Raw genomic sequence first — 20408 nt, 5'->3', positions numbered from 1 at the left:
GTAGTCAATCAAGCTTCTTCAAACAATAGATTGCTACAATACTTCTGTTGTGCACTGGTGAATGCAGGAAAGTTGTCATTTTATCCAGTGAAGAGGAATGCTAGCTACTGATGTATGTGTTCCTACTGTTGACCTGTGGGAGATGAGGGACTCACAGTGGGTTCGCTCGATTGGCTAACCTGTGGGTCAAGTTCTTAAAAGCCTTCAGAGAAGAAGTATTCCATCCATCCAGCTATTGTAAGTACAAAAGCTTTTTTTAAATAAATGTTCACAATGTGGCATTTCAACAATGCCACTATTCAACAATTCAGTAATGTGGCATTCCAATTCTTTCCCACTCAATATATCCCATGATACATTGACTCAAAATCCATAGTACTTTGGGTAATTTGTTTAATGACCAATAATCATCAATTATGATAATAATCGTGTCAGCAACTGTCATCACCATCTATCATGGATGCAATGTTTAGCGATCATTTAGTTTGGTGACCCTTAGACGGATGGCACCCAGGTGACATCTACATCGCAAACCAACCCTCATCACCACAGTGCTATCTTTGAAATTTAGGATTATATTATTTAAAATACATACCACTGTGGTGTGCACATCACAAGTGACAGAGCTGCACTCATATTACACTGTTATAAAAGGAAGCATATTCCTACATTACTACATTGACACCCTTTTCGCCTTATCATTTCAGTCATTTTCTTTATTTCTGTTAAATTGTACCTTCTGGAACCTCTGTGATTTATTACGTTGTAATGCATTTATTAAAATTAAATCTTGAATAAAATTCATAATTCCAACATTCAAGTCAAATAATGGGCTCCCAAACATTGATCTTTAACACCATACATCTTGAACTTGTATTAAGAATTTAGCAAACATGAAACATTTTCTTTTTCCATTTTTCTTTACAACTATTAAAAAGGTTTGCATTTTGAATAGAATAAATTTCAGCTATCTTTAAACTCATGACATCGGGTGATTATAAGTAAAGTAGCTCAAACTATGTGAAATGTATTGTTATGAAATGTCAGTTAAACCTCATTTGAGTCTGACTGGATAAAGAACGGGCTTGCTTTGCCAGGCTCTAGAACTGTGTGATTCAGCATCAGTGTGACCTAATGTCCGATTGCCACAGTGAAGCCTGAGGTGATGGTGTTGGTCTTCATCTTGGATTGACGCTGTGCGCCCGGCAACAGCCTGCTTCGTTAGTGGGAGCATTCCGCTGCTCTGTCTGCCTAATAGCCCTCCGCTCCTCAGTAAAATAATTGTGCTTCTCCGACATCTCACTTCAAAGTCAAAGTGATGTGTGTGTGTGTGTCTGTGTGTGTGTGGCACTCTACCTTGTACTGAATTATATGGCTTTCTAAATGAACCAATCCAGCTCACCAGGACCATTTCTGTATGAAAAGGCATATTGGGAAATAATCCTGGCAAATAGTCCCTTCCATTCCACCTGCAGTGTCATTGTTTTTTCCATGGTCTGTTTGTCGGTAGAGATTCGTAACTTACACACATTGGCACACTTTCCAGAGTTGTACACTATGAAAAGGTTTCAGCTCTTGGTATACAGGTTACGCTCGCTTGGTTTTTACTGCCCTTTTGTAGCTCTGCAATCTTATTGTAGTCTTTGGCTCACTTTGTTATACCCTCAATACATAAAAGATCTATTACTCAATAATGTCAGACCATCTCAGGACAAGAGAAAACAATGTTACTTTTTATCATAAAATGACGTTATGAGGCATTTCAGAAGGCGGGTCACACTATCTGTTAGCTTCTGAGTGGCTGAGTCTGCGGTGCTGCTCAAGAAGCGGCGGACAGAAATTGTTTCATTCAACTAAGAGGCTGGTGGGTTTCAGTCAGCCACAGCTCAGTCAACCAGAGCTAGTTTCCACTGCACCACCTCTGTGGCATACATTTTATGCATCATTGGTATCCTATATTTCAACATTTTTGGTGTCACTATTCCTTCTCCCAAGGTAGAAATAGTCTTCCCCATCTCATTGCATGTGTTTTCATGACCTATGCCTGTGTTTAAGAATGTGACACCAGACACCTTGTCTCCTGGCAAGAAAGTTATTCTGGTCTGGTTTAGGTTTGCCATAAGAACTGACCAACAGCTTTGAAGGTGGAGTGGACCTGTTTTGAACAGGATTGGAAAAGTGGATGCATTTCCTAGAATTTGAGCTCTCTCTCTCTCTGTCTCCTGCTGTTCTGATTCTCAGAACAGAGTCCAAGGCCCATCAAAAAGTCAAGCCCCTCACATGTGATCAGTTTCATCGCAGGTGAGCATTGCCTGTGTTGGGTCTCACCTTTGCAGCAAAGCTAATGAATGAAATCACTCAAAATATGGGGCTTCAGACATTTGAAAAAACCAACAGACCTTTGCCAAAGAGAAGCCCACAAATAATGTCCAGCCAGCCTTTCCACAGCTGAGTTCTCTGAGTATCAGCAATGCAAACAACATCCAGCCACATTGTACACTACTGACCAGCCAGATACTCAAAACTCATGAACTCTTCCTAACAGATTTATTATAGTAACAGATATAATCTGTCATTAAATTGACAAATGTAGGAATATAGGAATTGCAGGACTTTTATGGTTGCAGTTCCCATTGAACTCCCAAGTGCATTTCTTTTTTTTCATCATACGGGGCTGTTACAGTTCCTGTTTCTATAATACAACACAAAAGCCCAGGGACCTAATCAGAAACTGTACTGACCCAAAGGATAGGGCTAAATTGTTGGAGCATTGAAATACTGGTCACTTACTGGTCAATGGCTTGTCATCAAGAATTTATTCCTCTTCTCCGCTCTGTATCAATGTTCCCCACGCCACAATGAGCATTGTAAGCGAAGAATAAAGCAAGGTGTGTAATGCTAGAAAAGCTGGGGACTTACCACCCAAATCACTATTTTCAGTAAATTTAGAAAATTTGATTAAATATGAAAACAAATTTTGGTGAAGATATTGTTCAACTATTGGGTAGTTTTGTAGTTTCTGTTCACCAGTCTGCGTGTATATAACATCGCTAGCCTATTACCCAGGCAACATGGATGCACATGCTTTTTACAACGCTGAAGTGTATTTATGTTGGTGCTTTATATGATTTACCATTATCTATTAAATTCAGGTCATGAATTTCAAAATTGAAAATTAGGTATGTAATTAATGTTTCGAGCAAGTTTCCAGTTTTTCTAGTAATTAGTCAATAATAAAGAACAAAGAAAGAAAACTACAGCATACTTAATGATAAACATGTTTCTCCAAAAGTGCTATGTTAAGTTATGGGCCTAATTAAACAAGTAATCGAGTTAATTAATTAAACTGTAGCAAAAATGTGAAGCAGGCATGCAATTGAGCTTCACTCGTTCTCTTTTCGGTAGATTTTTTTCAGTGTGTGAAGTGTTAAGTGAGTGAAGCATGAAGGAGAGAAGCAGAGAAGAAAAGACTGTGGAGAGGAAGAGGACAGTGCAGGGGGAGGTGCCTATGTGATATCTTAAGTGCCAAAGATAGGAAAAAAACAGAATAGGAGGATTTGCAGGTGGAAGAGAATAAATGAAAGAGTGGAGTAGAGAGAAGTAGAATAGAGAAGAGGGAGGAGAGGGGAGAGGAGAAGTGGAGAGAGGAGGATTTAAGGAGTCCCCATATAGACTTGCAATCAAATAGGTGTTACATGTTGCTGCATTGTTTTCATTTACTTCTTAAACCAGATCCACTTGGTTAATCTATTACACAGACATGCCTAGTAAAGGGCCCCTTAATGTAGATAGATTCTGAATTTAAGTTACTTTGGGAAGGTCTATTAATTTTATTTGTTCAATGCATAATTGTTTTTTACAATATGCATATCCATACTTTTCTAAATCTGCGCAATTTCTAAATCACAATTAGGATCAGAGCAGAGTTCAATCAAAAAGTGCAGACTGTGAGTGCAATCATGTGACTATTGCTGCAAATATGAATTGGAACATTGTCATATACAGTACCATCCATGCAATAATCATATGCTTTGTTACTCTGTTACTCTAATTAATGCACCAGTTCATTATCATCTTTAAATTATGAAATGATCATTCCACTTTGTCATTCACACAGGTCTGCAGTTCTTGAATTATGTCTGTTAATCACCTTTAGGTGCACAGTATAAAACTACAGTGCATGGTGTACTAAAAAGATTACTTTAAAACTGACAAATAAGTACACAGCGTACAATATTACATGTGTACTTGCAATATATGAAGAGACTGGAAGGATGGATAAATATTGACATGAGGGTGCAAGCTTGTCATCTTATTTGTCTCGGAGCAGCTAGGTTGATCCTATCAGTGATTAATATAGACCATTCTTATCTCCCAACGTGACCATTTTCAGAAACCAGATCAGGTACATTCTTTATCTCTTTCCCCTTTCTTCATTTGGAGGCTGCATTAATAATATCACTGAGATGACACATCATTGCATGCTTGTCTGCAATAATTACACTGTAAAATTTGTAAATGATACAGTAAAATTCTGGCAACTGGGTTGCCAAAATTGTACCATATACATACGGTAACAATATATTAAGGATATGGTAGCAGTCTATATATCTAACAAATGTTAAATGTGTTTCATTGTAAATAATACAATTATTTACATTTCAGCTTTTTGCAATTTTGTACTTTCACTATTTTACAAAGATTTTTACAGTGAGGATGACAAAGATGAAGGAATCATCATTTAATCATGAAGCTCACTGAGGTGTACAAAAGGAAAGCATTTTTTCTTTAATGAATATATTTACATATTTCCATTTTATGTTACTTAATGTTTTAGTTCAAATTTCATGTTATTTTGAATCAAAATGGTACGATGATGCACATTATGAATTTAGATTCCGAGGGTGTATGACTAACCACTAACTACACACCATGTTAGCAATGAAATTGCTTCAGAGATATATCATGTAAAGCAATTAGTACTATTTTATCCAAGCATGCAAGCTATTCTGCAGAGCGCTGACATCCTTCTACTTTCTTTCCTTTATTTTACAGTGGACATTTTTCTATGCTTGACACATTAGAGAGCCACTTAAATGGTCAGATGCTGTGAAGTCCATGTTTGATTAACTAAGGCACCCCAGGTTTGTGAGCGAGAGAAATGCAGTCTCTTAAATGGGCAATTAGAGTTCCCACTGATTGTACTAACAGCTGGAAAATTTTAGATCGCTGTAAAAAAACAAACATTTGAACCCAACCAACAATCCCTTTGAAGGTCATCCCTAAAACTTAGAAGATTTTATACTCAAATATTGTGTGAAAATTGCAGTTTTGTATTTAAATACTGAGTTTGTGCGTGTGTGCGTGTGTGTGTGTGCGTGTGCGTGTGTACAAAAGGAAAGCATTTTTTCTTTAATGAATATATTTACATATTTACATTTTATGTTACTTAATGTTTTAGTTCAAATTTCATGTTATATTTAATCCAAATGGTACGATGATGCACATTCTGAATTTAGATTCCGAGGGTGTATGACTAACCACTAACTACTTTGGCACCCTCTCTTTAAGCCTTCTTTTCTTTAAACCTATCTTGTCAGCAGAAATCATTTATAACTATGCTTATATTTTTAAAGGATTAACAGATAACTGTCAAGGGATAGGAAATCCCTTTCCTTGTAAAAATCAGTTAAACCATCATAACGTAACCTGTACGCACTCTGTTCAAAGAGGATTGTGCTAACTGAACCTAAGGTGGATTTTAAGTATCCCACGGTGCATTGGGAATTTGGTGTTATTTCTCCTGCAATATGGTATAATGCTATTAGCCATAGTGAAATAAACTATAGAGAATTTTTCATTCGTTATGAAATGTTACGTTAAGCCTGCACTGTGTTTAAGTGCAATGGCTAACCCCACAAAACATGGGAGGAGCCCTGTCTCTGTGCTTTCAATTCCTGGAGCCAGGGAAAGCTGTAAATCAACCCAGTCATTCTTTAATGGTAATCATGTCCCCAGGAACATGGACAGCAGTAACAATGCTGACAGTATTGATCAGGCTGAAACGTGATTAAGGTGTAGGTCTTGGGTTCCAGTCATGGAGCCAAGGTTTGAATAGTGGCCCGGCACAATGACTTTGATTGGCCTGCCACTGGTGATGGGTGGACGCTCGTTGCTGTGTACTCGTTGTGTGCTCATTGTACTGGCCCCCAGGTCTGGTGGCATCTCTTAACAAATGCTTGGGGTGTGGGAACCCAACCTCCTTCTCTAGATCCAGAAATCAAGGGAGATTGGTAATCATATTGACATTCAAAACTGGGATATACCAGTGGAAGAACTCTAGAGAGTGGTGTGGGTGTATTCCACCCAGGGCAGGAACTGGCTCCGTGCAACGCCATTAACTGACACATGACATCTCAGCGTAGTCTCCAGGTCCAGGTTAATGCGCCCCCATTGCCATGTCCGAAGCGTCCACCTCCACAATGAAGGGTAGCACCGGGTCAGGCTGTGAGGGCACAGGGTGAATTCAAATCAATCTCAGCCTCGGCAGGAGGTCAAGTGGGAGGTCAATCTCTGGGTAAGACTGGTCAGTGGGACGGCCAGGGTAAGTTTCTGATAAAACAACAATAAAAGTGTGCCAATGCATTTGTTGTGCTTGTTTTAACAAAATGGGGGTTAGCCACTCCTCCACTGCTCAGACCTTCTGCCGGTCCATCAATGGGTTGCTCAAGACCCAATAAAACCCAGGAACAAAATCTGTGATGTGTGAAAGTTACAGTTTTCAGGCTTGACAAACAACTCCAGGACCCAATGAACAACTCTACAGACGTGCTGCACATGTTTTGTGAGAGACCTGGATAAAATTAAGATGTCATCAAGATACACAAAAACCAAATGTTTGAGCATACCTTGAAGTATCGCATTGATGAGTCCCTGGAATACTGAGGGGAAGTTACTAAGCTCGAATAGCATCAGCCGGTATTCGTAGTGGCCAGTGGTCATGTTGAACGTGGTCTTCCGTTCATCACCCTCCTTTATGCACACAATATGGTATGCATTATGCAGATCCAGCCAGGAAAACACTGTGGCTCCCTGCCAAGACTCAAAAGCAGGGTTCATGAGAAGCAACGGATAGTTATTCTTAATGGTTATTGTTTATGTCCCCGGTAGTCGATACATGGGCAAAAATGCAGGGCAAGGGAACACGAGAGACTAGCACAAGAGGAGGCAAAAACAAAGACCAAGCGACGAGACAGGACACACAAGGGCTTAAAAACTAACGCAAACAGGTGCATACACTACGCTAATAATAGAGACACGAGCAGAAATCACAGAACGCCAATACAATGAATGATCTAATTAACAAGGGACACAAACAGGAACAGAGCAGCTGGCGCCCTCTAGAGAGGGCCGATAGGTACTGGGGCACATGCAGACGGTCTTTTCATGAGCAATTACGCAATCGCGGATGCGGAAGCTCACACACGCTGCTCACCAACTGACATGAACCAACTTCTGCAAGAAGCATAAGCAGCCCTTAAGCCATCTAGCCCATGATCTAGCCCCTGTGAGGATATTGACTTGTAGATTATACATTATACAATTATACAATGATTTGTATAAAAATAAAGGTTGCTTTCATAGGATCCCTAATAGCCTGTGATGGATATTTGTACTAGCATTTCCTTCAATGAACACTCCCTACTGTTTTTATTAGTATACTTCGCGAAAAATCACACTCTAGAGCTTGCATTATAACAGTTAAGGGAACTGGAACTGGATATTTTATTTCTACACATTTTGTGTAATTAAATCACTTTTTAAAAACATACAAATTAGGGTTAGTCAAAAAATAATAAATTATTTTTTAAAATTAAATTTCCTATCTTAATTACCAAGCAGAAGAATGTGCACAGAATGTGCACAGTACCAAGATAACCACTAGTTAGAAAAACAGGATATGAAGGGAGTGATTAACATTGTCACCAATTAATAAAAACCCACACCATGGGTACACATTTCTTTAACTGGTATTGTTGAATGTTGGGTCATATTTTATTGCTGGCATCCATTTGTGGCTAATTAAGGGGAAAATATGCTGATAAACCATTTTATTGCCTCACAAAACAGTATCAAATAATATATCCTGTAAATATCATTAAAAATCATTTGATGATTATTAATTGTTATCACATCTTCAAACTTGGTTTTCCATTCATGAAAGTACAGAGGTTATTTTAAGCCATATTTGGTGTAAAATCAACTGTGTTTTTTTCCCTTTTTTAATGTAGAGTACATATTGTCTGTAATAGGCTCATATAAACCGATGGAGTTGATTCAACACTGGGAATTTTGTTGTGTAATGTAGGAATTACATATGAACTATAGCAGTTATGCAAACATTGCCAAAATAGTTTGCTAAAATACAGCAACATCTGATTAAATTCTTGTTTCTTTGCAAACCTCTTGCAGTATTTTGTTAGATGTTACTGATATCAATTTGACCAAAACTAACCAATTTGTCACCAGCATATCCAGACCATCACAGACCAATACACAATGTGTATTTTAGAATGCAGCCTCTTTCCAAAAGTAAATCACTTTCCAAAGTAAATTTTTCATGACCTCAAAAAATTCTTCACAGAATTAAGTACACATTATTTTTATCAGAATTGGATATCGCTTCATGTCATGGTCATTTATTTTTTGTGACTGCACCCTTAGCTCAGAATTGTTATTTGTATATACTTTAGGTCAAGGTTTCAGCCATGAGACAGAAGATTTCTGAAAAGATTCCTCCGGAGTTTACCCACTGCAAGCATTCCATCTGTATTTCCGCATACATTTCACTCGGATTTTGTATCCCATGTCACCTGTTCTTTTCTAGTTACACTTATTGAACAAAAAACAAAGGTGGAAACATCATCGTAAAGCCACTTTAATAGGTGCTGGGCCACCGCATGTAGCCAGTACAGCCTGTGTGCATGGCATGGGGCCTACCAGCATATAGAATTCTGTGGATAGAATATGACACCACTCTTCCGGGCGACAACTCAGACTTTGCTGATGGAAGTGGAAAAAAGACTCCTCTTACTGGCTCCAGGAAGAATTCTTCAGTAAAGCCACAGTGATGAAGACAAAGAGGCTTAAGGTACCATAATTAATTTAGGGTTAATAATTCAACTTTTGACTGGCCAAAGATTAAACATTGAAGAGACATGTACCACACCATGTTAGCAACGAAATTGCTTCAGAGATATACCATGTAAAGCAATTAGTACTATTTTATCCAAGCATGCAAGCTATTCTGTGCACTCTGTAATTGGTTTCTATTTTTTTATTTTCTGCAGAGCGCTGACATCCTTCTACTTTCTTTCCTTTATTTTACAGTGGACATTTTTCTATGCTTGACACATTAGAGAGCCACTTAAATGGTCAGATGCTGTGAAGTCCATGTTTGATTAACTAAGGCACCCCAGGTTTGTGAGCGAGAGAAATGCAGTCTCTTAAATGGGCAATTAGAGTTCCCACTGATTGTACTAACAGCTGGAAAATTTTAGATCGCTGTAAAAAAACGAACATTTGAACCCAACCAACAATCCCTTTGAAGGTCATCCCTAAAACTTAGAAGATTTTATACTCAAATATTGTGTGAAAATTGCAGTTTTGTAAATTGCAGTTCTGTATTTAAATACTTTGTTTGTGTGAGTGTGCGTGTGTGTGTGTGTGTGTGTGTGTGTGTGTGTGTGTGTGTGTGTGCGTGTGCGTGTGCGTGTGTGCGTGTGTGCGTGTGTGTGAATGTGTGCATGGCTGTGCATGTGTGTGTGTGTACCATGTCTACTGCCTCAGAAAGCCAATCCAACACCCCAAACATATTTCCCACTCCCAATCCTATAAAATATGCATACAGTAATGCACATTTATATAATACCAGGCTTGCATATATACAGTATAAGAGGTTGAAATCACCATTGTTACAACATGTGTACTTATAAGCTATTTATTTATTTATTTATTTTTGGCTATTTGATATTAGTAATGGGACTGGTAGAGGTAGTGCGCCTATTTGATCTGGTGCAGATGTTGGTCATAGTGATTGTCAGCTGTATTTTTCTCATTGCCTGCATGAATTATTTGGGATGCTACATCCCCTAACTGAGTCAGCCCAGAGTCAGCTACTTCACTGTTGGTTGTGGCAGCACACAAATACAGTATGTACTCTCAACCTATAAATGTATGCAGCCATGATTATTATTATTATCACTTATTCACCTTAATCACAGGACTGTCACCATCACCCTAGTATAGGTTCAAATTCTCAGTAACAGATGAACACCTGGGTACCATCAGTCAGACCAGTTAGTTTAAAATATTGATTGACCATTCAGCTGCCTTGCTTCTTTTGCATTTTTGTCTTCCCACTCTTTTCAGCTTAAACTAGACTTTGATTGAACTCGACATCTATTCCAAGACATGAGGTTATTGCTATGAAATCATCTTCGGTTCCCTCCATTCCATATGCATTCATTGTACATATCAGTTTTGTTTATTCAATATCAAAAGGAATACATGGGGGGAGGAGAAGTATTTTGTTTTTTTACCCTCAATAATTTTATTTAACAATATTATCCCTGCTCACATGCTACTTTCTACAACATTCTACGAATTCAAAAATCTACTGCACTGAACACAAACACAAATTTGTTTTTGTGTGTGTGTGTGTGTGTGTGTGTGTGTGTGTCTATCAGTACTGCTCATTTAAGCACTCTTTGAAATGAGGCCCACGAAAGACCATCCTCGATTTCACTGGCCACAGTGCCATCCCTGAAGAAATGCAGTCTCTTAAGTTGGGGGGGTCTATCGGCACATAATAAAGGCCCCTGCTGCATGTTTGATTAAGGAAGGCTGTTTGAAACAGAACTGTAGACCGGGAGGTAAATGAATGGTAAACAAGGCAGAATGTGCTGTGTGAGTTGAGCCTCATCAGAACTGATCCTGATTTTGACCCTTTCGTGTGAAGAGCTCTGCTTTCTTCCAGTCGTCTTGCAGCATAATGAACCGCACGCTCTCGCTTCTTAATCAACCATTTTATACCGTGTGAGATATTCACCCACAGCGCTGATATGCGCTTGTGGATTCTTATTTACAGATACTTCAGCCATGATTCCCAACCCATTTTAACCATCAAATGAAGTGTGTGTGAAGTTATTGTCAAAGACAGTTCCATTCCTAGCCAATCCCTGTGGTCTCATGACATCAGTCACGAATGCTTCAAGTTTAGTTTTGTCATTTTCGATAATAGAATAAACATTTTCCTGGCATAACATGCTTTCTCTTTCCCTCAACTGAAACCCATCTCTTTGCACATTTTGTGAATAAACTATTAGCCAATATTAATTACATCGGGGTATTTGAACAGATTCTGTGGGGGTTTGTAACAATATGAATACAGCTAAATTTGGATGACTGCTATGGTAATAGATGGCTTTTGTTTATGGCAGAATGGTACAGATTTTACTTGCAAAACCTTTTTTGCTGTGTTTGAATGATTCTTTAATTGCAGAATCATTCAAGTGCATTTCATAAAAATTTTTTGTGTAAAACATTAATAAATATAAGTCAAATATAGCGTAAACAATTAAAGCGTTAGTATTGTTTTCAAAGTTAAAAATTATAATAAATAACACTTTGCACATTATTTTGCAACAAAGATTTTCAGGGTGACACTTAGCCTGTTATAAATTATTTATTGCTGTATTTATCACCGTTAATTTGAAGGGCCTGTTTATATTGTTACGAGCAAGAATTCATTACTAAATATTGTACTGGTAAAACCTGCAAATTAATTAGACGTAGCCTACTTTTGACAAGGAGGAACACAGGTTATTTTATTTTGCAGCATGCAGCCTCTTTACTGGTGATGACAATTATTCCTAAGAAATAATCAGAATATATTACTTGTTTTATAACAATTTATAGACAACCTTTAAAATAAAGTATAATTTACTGTAGAGATAGCTGTGTTGACAACTTCCCTGTAAGACAGTTATCATGATAGTATCATATGTGGTACACAATATTAGTAATTTTGCATGGTAAGGGGTGGCTAAGGCTAAGCAGTCATAGCTCTCCATTCTCTGTGTTCTGGAAATTCAGTTCTGGAAGATGTGGCTCATTTTAATCTCATTTTTCATACTGCCCACTGTAACACTTGTAACAGGAGTCCACGTACATTCCACATTTGGCAGGAACCACAATGGCATATCAGCTAAATATTTGTCAAACTAAATGGAAGTTATGTGAAGTATCCATTGTAAATTATGTTAAATAGATCTTCACAAACAAATGTCATACATTTTAATTGAATAAAAAATTGAATTTGCTGCATATTTCATGGTTTAGACAATGTCATGTCAAATGCCCAAAAATGGAAGGCATCCAGAACGGGAACTTTGCCAGTGTAAACCCGCAGGGAAGGGCTGGTGGGGGGAAATGTTGTCTCCTGAAATAGATGCCCTCTCGAAACACACCATGATCTTTGCCAGTCATTTAGCCTCGATATGTGTGGTCTGCCTGGCCTTTAGAGGCGATGTTGCCAGCAGCTCAGGGATCTCTCCCATGCACTTCAAACAGAAAATGAGTGGCAGCTGTGGCCTTTCTGTCTGCCAGTGCCACCACTGCCCTAGGCCAACACGTGAAAACAGAACAATCAAGACAACACGCCTGCCAAAATTACATTTTCTGCTTTGCCATTTCCACGTGATATTGCCACATGCATTTATGCACCTGGCAGGATGGTCAGAGGGTCGTTTCACCTCTGCAGTCGCTAAATCCAGAGCACTCTCCCAACTAATGGGCCATCCAGGATGTAGACTAACAGGCCAAAATATGCCATTCATCCACAGGGCTAACCGAGGAGAGGAAAGGATTCCATTGCCTAGCTATGTCAATCTGTGCATTTGTGAGATTTTCAGGTAATTCAACAGCTGTGTCCAGATGCAAGAATGCAAATGGAATTGAAAATCTAAAATATTATATATTATAATGGTAGAAGAAATGTCTAGGATAAGTTACCAAACATGACATAAGCTGTGCATTTTGTATTACTGAAATACAGTATATAACTGCTACTGGAGTGGATATGAAATTTAGAAAAATAAAAGTTTTGTTATATTATGTATTAACACCACTCATGCTGCGAGGCCCTTGGCTATAAGTCAAAGATTAAGGGTCATAAAGCCTTCAATGCTGTGGCACTGTTTTGGAAAAATGAAGTCAAAATTATGTCATAGTCAAGAGGATGGCTGAAAAGATCTCTTGTGTTTTAGTTTCCCATGCCTTGAAGATTCTGTTTCACACCTTTGAAAACTCAAAAGCAAGGTGTCTAGAATCTATATGAATCAAAACTTTTTTGGGGAGAAATGTGGTCAAGTTTTTAGTAAGTATACCAGTTTTAACTTGTGAAAGAAACACTCTGTGCACAGCTTGAAACAGTGTTAAGAACACTGTGATTTTTAATCTGTCGGAAAGGCTTAAGATAGCACACATCTGGTCAACTAGGACTGATAAGTTTTTTTTTTCAAGCCTGTTGAGATGAGATCGAAATGGTGAAAATGATTTCAAAAGCAGCATTGTTATTTTGTATCTCTGCCTGGCCAGCCACATAACGGACTCAATTGCACTGACCTATATCCACTGAATCAATTTTCTTCCTTTGAAGCCTTAATTTGAGGATGCCCGTGTATGGGGAGCTAGGAGACCTTTCAGAAGTTTACAGGAAGGTTAATTACTTCAAAATAAAAGTTGGTGGGTAGTAAAGGTAAGTGTAAACACATGTTTTTTAATTCAACGGGCAAACTCAGCATACAATGCTCAAAAACAGTGCATGACATTACGTTACAGGCATTTAGCAGACGCTATTATCCAGAGCGTCATACACAACTTTTTTACATAGCATTTTACATTGCATCCATTTATGCAGCAGCATATTTACCGAAGCAATGCAGGTTAAGTACCTTGCTTGAGGGTACAACGCCAGTGTCCTACCTCGGAATCGAACCTGTGACCTTGAGGTTGCAAGACCAGCTCCTTACCCATTATTCTACATTGCCGCCCCCATGAGTCTGGACAATGGCTTAAGAGATTTTCTTGACCTTTCCAATATGATTTTTAAGGCAAGATGTTTCTGATTGGCACTAACAGCCATACTTGCCCTAGTTCTATTGATCAATGTTCATAAATCAATATAAGACATGGTTCCAGCAAGAGAGAAATGTAAGTATTAGATGTTTGGAGCTGTAATATGAGACCTTCTGAGATTTGAACACATGATGGTAGAGCTTTGATCCAAAAGTTCTATTTGTAATGTCATTCTACATAAATTAATTTAGCTTCTATCACAGTGATAAACTGTATAATTGTAATACTAAATAATATTATTGATTATTCCAAATATAGTTCCAAATCAAAAACTTAACATGCAGCATCCATCATTCAAATATGTACACTTACAATGATGTTGCAAGAATGCATTGTCTTTGGCTAAAATATACTACATAATTATGTGGACGCCAAAACTTTTTGTGGACACCTGACATCCAATACCTCAACCAAAATTATGGGCATTAATATGAAGTTGGTCCATCATTTGCTGCTATAACAATCTCCTCTTTTCTGGGAAGGCTTTATACCAGATGTTGGATTATTGCTGCAGGGATTTACTTCTATTCAGCAATAAGAACATTAGTGAGGCATTGGGCTGTTAGGCCTGACTCGCAGTTGGCTTTTCAATTGATCCTAAAGGTGTTGGACGGGGTTGAGGTCAGGGAGCTGTGCAGGCCAGTCAAGTTCCTGGCAAAACCATTCCTGACAAAACCATTTCTATATGGACCTTGCTGTGTGCCCGGTGGCATTGTCATGCTGAAACAGAAAGGGGCCTTCCCCAAGCTGTTGGGGAAGCACAGAATTGTCTAGAATGTGATTGTATGCTGATGCATTAAGATACACTGCCTACACTGGAACTAAGAGGCCGAGGCCAAACCATGGAAAACAGCCCCAGACCGAGGGGTGTCCAGACACTTTTGGTCATATGGTGTATCTTTACAACAGTGTCTCTGTAAAAAGCACTATGCAGATAAAATTGAATTCAGAAGTGCAGCAAATAATTTTCTGTTAAAGCTTTGACACATGCGCCAGCCTTGTACTGTTCATTTATTTCATGTGTGATGTTTTATGCTGCACTCCCCCTGAAACAAGGAATTTAACTAGGAACTCTGTGTTATGTATCCACATCCTTTTGTCTATTCAGGGCTATTTAGAGGTCCTTGTTTTTCCACAAAATAGAATAGTATATGACTGGAGAGGAAAATTGGGATGACATTCACCTTAGGCCTCACTCACTTTTTTTCATCTCAAATAGAAGACAGCACTGCCCTAGAATACTGGGGTCTTGTGATCAAGGATAAAGAGGGGCCAGCAACCCTTTGTCCTGCAGCGCTCATGGACATGACCAGGCCACCTGGACAGAACTTCTGAGATCTCCAAGAAGGCATACGAGGCAGTATGACTCCTAGTTATCTTGTAGTGAAGGAGAGCCATCAGCACAGCAGGGCGAATCACTGTGGAACAATGTCAGCTAATTCTTCTCTCTAAGTCTGAAGGAGTGGGGACACAACTCCCTCTGGGCTCCAATTTAGGCCCTCCATTATTTCTAATGCATATAAATGACTCCCAGTCTTGGCTAGAATCTGTCTCCTACTGATGCTTGTATGATCGAGTGCCTTACCTCCAATATTAATCATTTCAGGGTCTCAACTAATAGAATATTCAGTACACAAAGTCATAGTTTCTGTCTGGTAAAGAAATGTTGACATTGCCTTGAAATTGAATTTTTATCTATGTCTCCTCTGGTTAAAGAGATATTATGATGTGAGGTCAACACCCATGAAATTTTAATAAATGAAGTGTTCTCTATAAACTGGTAAACATTTAAAACATTTGTTTAGGCATGCCTTTGCCAAATTCAGCTGTGCATACGTGAGGCATACCTGTGCCAAACTGAGACATGATCACAGTTTCTGTGAGATCCTATTAATTTATTCTAAACTATAAATTATAAAATTGCACTTGAACTCTGATTGGCTTTTATTCTGTGCTCCTTTGACATCTCTCTCCATTTGACATTCAGTGGTTCCAACTACGCAACAACTACCATTGTATATGGTGGCACAGCAAGAAGGTCCCTGGTTCAAATGCCTACTGCAGCTCATCCATTTGCATGTTCTTCCCATGCTCTGCCGGGTACGCCAGTTTCCTCCTGCAGTCTAATGGTTTTGATTCATTGGAGAGGTGTATTTCTGCCTCTCCCTGGGATAGGCTCCAGGACCTCCCATAACCCTGACCAGGAATAAGTGGGTATAGAGAATGGATGAATGGATGGAATATATTGTATAATCTTATTTTAATTGAACACAATTTAATTGACATTTTATATTATGTATACCTCATATATCACTTACTAATCTGAACAGAAATGAGGGTATAATAATGACACTGAATAGTGAAAGGATTCTCATTTTATAAAATCCTGTAATTTTAACTAATCCCCTGATCCATTCTTGTGAAGGGGACTCATTATAGATCATCATGGTTTCATTTCTTGTTTTGGACTCTCATGCTTTCAAGGGATGATATTCCTGAAATTGAATTTAACATTTTCTGAATTTTGTCGGTGACTGGTCAGGGTATTTGTATTAACCACTTAATAACTTCTATAATAACAGTTACTGTAGTTACAAAGACGAATGGTGATTTTATATCAAGTAATGATTTAAACAATTTTATGCTTTCAGTATGGCCAATTTTCATAGTTGTTACCTTTACTGTAAGATGTTTCTCCAGTAAACATGCATAGTAATGTTAGTAATTGCAAATTACATAAATTAACAGAAATTCATAGTCCCAGTCAATTCAATAGTAAATCAATTTCAATAGCTCCACTGTGGCTACAATAAATCACCAAAAACATTAATGCCCAGTCATACTCAGTGGTTAACCGTAAATGTTGACATTACAGAATAAATCATAAAATATATCATTATAAGGTTGATAAGTGGGTAGATTGATATTCATTGCAGAGAAGCATTAAGGGAACAATATTGTTATTTTCAGCGTCGATCAAACTTTATGGCAAATGTACAGTGGGAAATGAGGTGGGAACTGAAACTATAAAATGCTTAAGTTCTAAGACTTGGGACATAGTGGCATGCTATTTGCACGGACCACTTGCCATTTTGTGGAGCAGCAGTCACTCTTGTGTGACTGTAATTTTAAGAGATAATTTTGGACGGGACACTTCTAAAATGGTTCAAAAAACATTCTGAGTAATGAGCCAGGCGCTTTGTTGAAATAAGGAATGGGGTGAGTGTTCAGAGACTGAAGTAGCTGGGAGGCACCCGCCTGTCTCTCTGTCACAGAGAGGCCTTCACGGCAACATGCACAGCACTGCAGTGTAAAGCCTTGCTTGAAAACCTGCCCTTTTAAAGAAGAAGGCTGCATGTACACATCCCAAGCAAAGCACTACTGCACTAACCTTGAGCTTGAGAGGACTTGATCTAGAAAGCAGTTGCTACAGAGAAAGATGTCTTAGACAATGGCCTCTGCTAAAGCAAACAAATAATATAAGATTCAAAGACGTGACCATACAACAACCACCCATCAACCGCAATAAATTCAGTTTAGATTATAACAAGTATAAAACTTTCCACTGATGTCATTTAAAGCATTATAAAGTGGTTTGAGGCAGCATTATAAAACGCAAATTTAAAGCTATGAAAATCAATAGATTGTGACAGTTTTGAAGAGGAAAGCCATGGCCACATTTAAATGAAGAATTAACTGGATATCAAAATCAAATAAAAGGCTTTGGCTTCCCTGACAGTTGAAAGGTCCTTTGCATGATGTGCCATGTTTGTTAGACCTATGCACGTCTATGAGAAATGTATTAAGAGGGTAATAAATTGTCCTTTTTCATTGCCCTCCGTGAGCTGTGAAATCTGGAATGAGCAAATATTTTCCTGCATCTTAATGTTAGCAGTGCACAGCCAATACATTTGATTGAGACGGATTAGATTAGATTCCCATATAAATTAAACTTCCTGTCAATCAAGTACGTTATATTGGATGTTGACTGACCTTCATACCTTCCCCTTCAAAGACTCTAAGACCCCTTAATTAGACTCTGGAAAAAGCAGTCGAATCCTTTCTCTGCATATTCCTTATAGCATACATGAGGCTGTGGATCACCCTGTCAGTTTTCCCATACATACAGGATCACTGATGAACCTGTCCTGTTCATTCCCTTCCTAATTCTGCAGTCGGATGTAGCGCACCTATGTGAAATTGACATCCTTTCACGAAGCCCGGGGTAAAAAGGTTTTGTGCTAGAACCTGCTTTTTTTTCATTGAATGGCCTAGTTGAGTGTAAAAATTGCTTAACAAGTGCCATTTCTTTATTTTGTAGTTTACATTTATAATATCCTCAAAGTGCTTGCATATGACTTAAGAAATACAATTTAACAAAGCTAAATAACATCAAATAAAGGCAGAAAGCCTTAAAAATTGGCCAGCTTGTTTCCAGCTCTTCATTCCATTTGCTGAGTAATGCTCAGCTTCCTGTCAGCAGTGGCTTCACTTTCTTGGGTGGCTGGTGTTGAGAACCAGGCTGCCTGCGTCTCTGTTTATTTTCTGTTAACCGTGGCTGAGTTAAGACTGCCACACTCGATTAGAGCTGTGATATTCACAGAGGACATGTTGGTGGCTCCTCTTTGGTGCTCTATTTGAGGGCAACTTCCTGGTTACGCTTGATCCACCATTACTTACATCCACTTTTAGTTTTTCAGTTTTCTCTGTTTTTGCTCCATTTTATTTCAATGAGAGGGGCATCAAGAGAATATTTTATTATGATGCTTCATACAATTTTCCTTAGAATCATAATCATTGCAGGAAACTGTAAACACAGAGGAATATGTAAAAGTTTTCTTACCGCATTTTTGCAACAGTCTAACAAAACTTTTTCCTTAATGCCAATATACATGCATGCACATATTGGACTCATATGTACTCTGTTGGAGCTGAATTAACACTGGACATTTTGCTGTGTGGTGATCATGTCACATAAGTCATGGGCATGCCCACCAAAACTTGGTATTACCAGCTGTCTTGAACCACTGCTGTGCCACCAGTACCCACGGATGAAGTACTACTGCAGAAGCATATGTTCTCCACACAGTTTTACATCCTATAGGCTATGCAGCATTGCAGGATATAGCTGGAAACAAGTGGAAGAGAGGCATATTATGTACTGATGCATGGCACAGATCTGGAAGCAACAAATTCAGCAATACTCCAAAGAACAAATAATATGATAAACGGTTATTTAAAAAAAACGGATATACTTAATTAATAGTAAAAAAACTAAAAGCTTACTGAAGTCCATTGAGTTGGACTTTTTTTGTAATAGGACTATGGACTAACACTTTTTTTTTGTTTTACAGGGATAGTTCGCTTTCTGTTCTTTAAAAAAGTGATTACACACTGTCTGGGCCAATCAGAAACATACACTAAAACACGAAAGATAGCAAAGTGAAAGTGAAACATTCCTGAAGTGAGCAATGGCTGCAATAACATAGCAATTGATTGAGAAATACATTTGATGGTCCTCTGCTCTCCCCACCATCATATCAACGTATGAGCCTGTTAGAAAATGCATTAGCTCTGTCTGTTTTTAACTTAAAATAAAATTTCTGTTTGGCCACCCCCTTAAGAGCACTTGTAAACTTTCACATTCCCGTGACCGTTTTAGAGACAAAGATTTAAACACTGAAGTCAACTGCAAAGGTAGTCAACGCTGCAGCCCCATGTTAAGTGCTGTAGCAGTTCTGAGCTTTGAGCAATCCATAGTTTCAACTTATTTGAAGGGGCACAAACACTGGGTTCTTAGTATGTGGATTAAACAACCTGAAAAGTGAACACATCTTTAAATTAGGGGTTAATAGTTGTATATTTAGAAACAGCTTGAATTTCTCTGGCAGGATGCAAACATGTAGCCATGTCTGAGGAACCACTTCCCATGAGGCCTTATTTTTTGTAGAAAGCAATTGGCTTTTCTCCCGCCTTTGTTGAAAAGGGACCCATTGCTGCTTGCCCTGACTGTTCGTCATCTGAGAATAAATGAGCTGCCTCATACCGGGGAATGGCCTCGTCGTGGAGCCTCCCAGCAGTCCGCAGGTGCCACACGGCGCTGCTCCAGCGATGCGCCCGTATTTCGGCGGAACGGGACCGCTCTGCTGATGGGGGTCAAGCCTCAGGCAGCGTGCCAGGATCACAGACCCCCCAGCGGCACGCGCGCC

This window comes from Anguilla rostrata, chromosome 1 (genome assembly GCF_018555375.3).
Source record: "Anguilla rostrata isolate EN2019 chromosome 1, ASM1855537v3, whole genome shotgun sequence".
NCBI classification, from domain to species: domain Eukaryota; kingdom Metazoa; phylum Chordata; class Actinopteri; order Anguilliformes; family Anguillidae; genus Anguilla; species Anguilla rostrata.
This window is presented reverse-complemented; position numbering follows the sequence as displayed.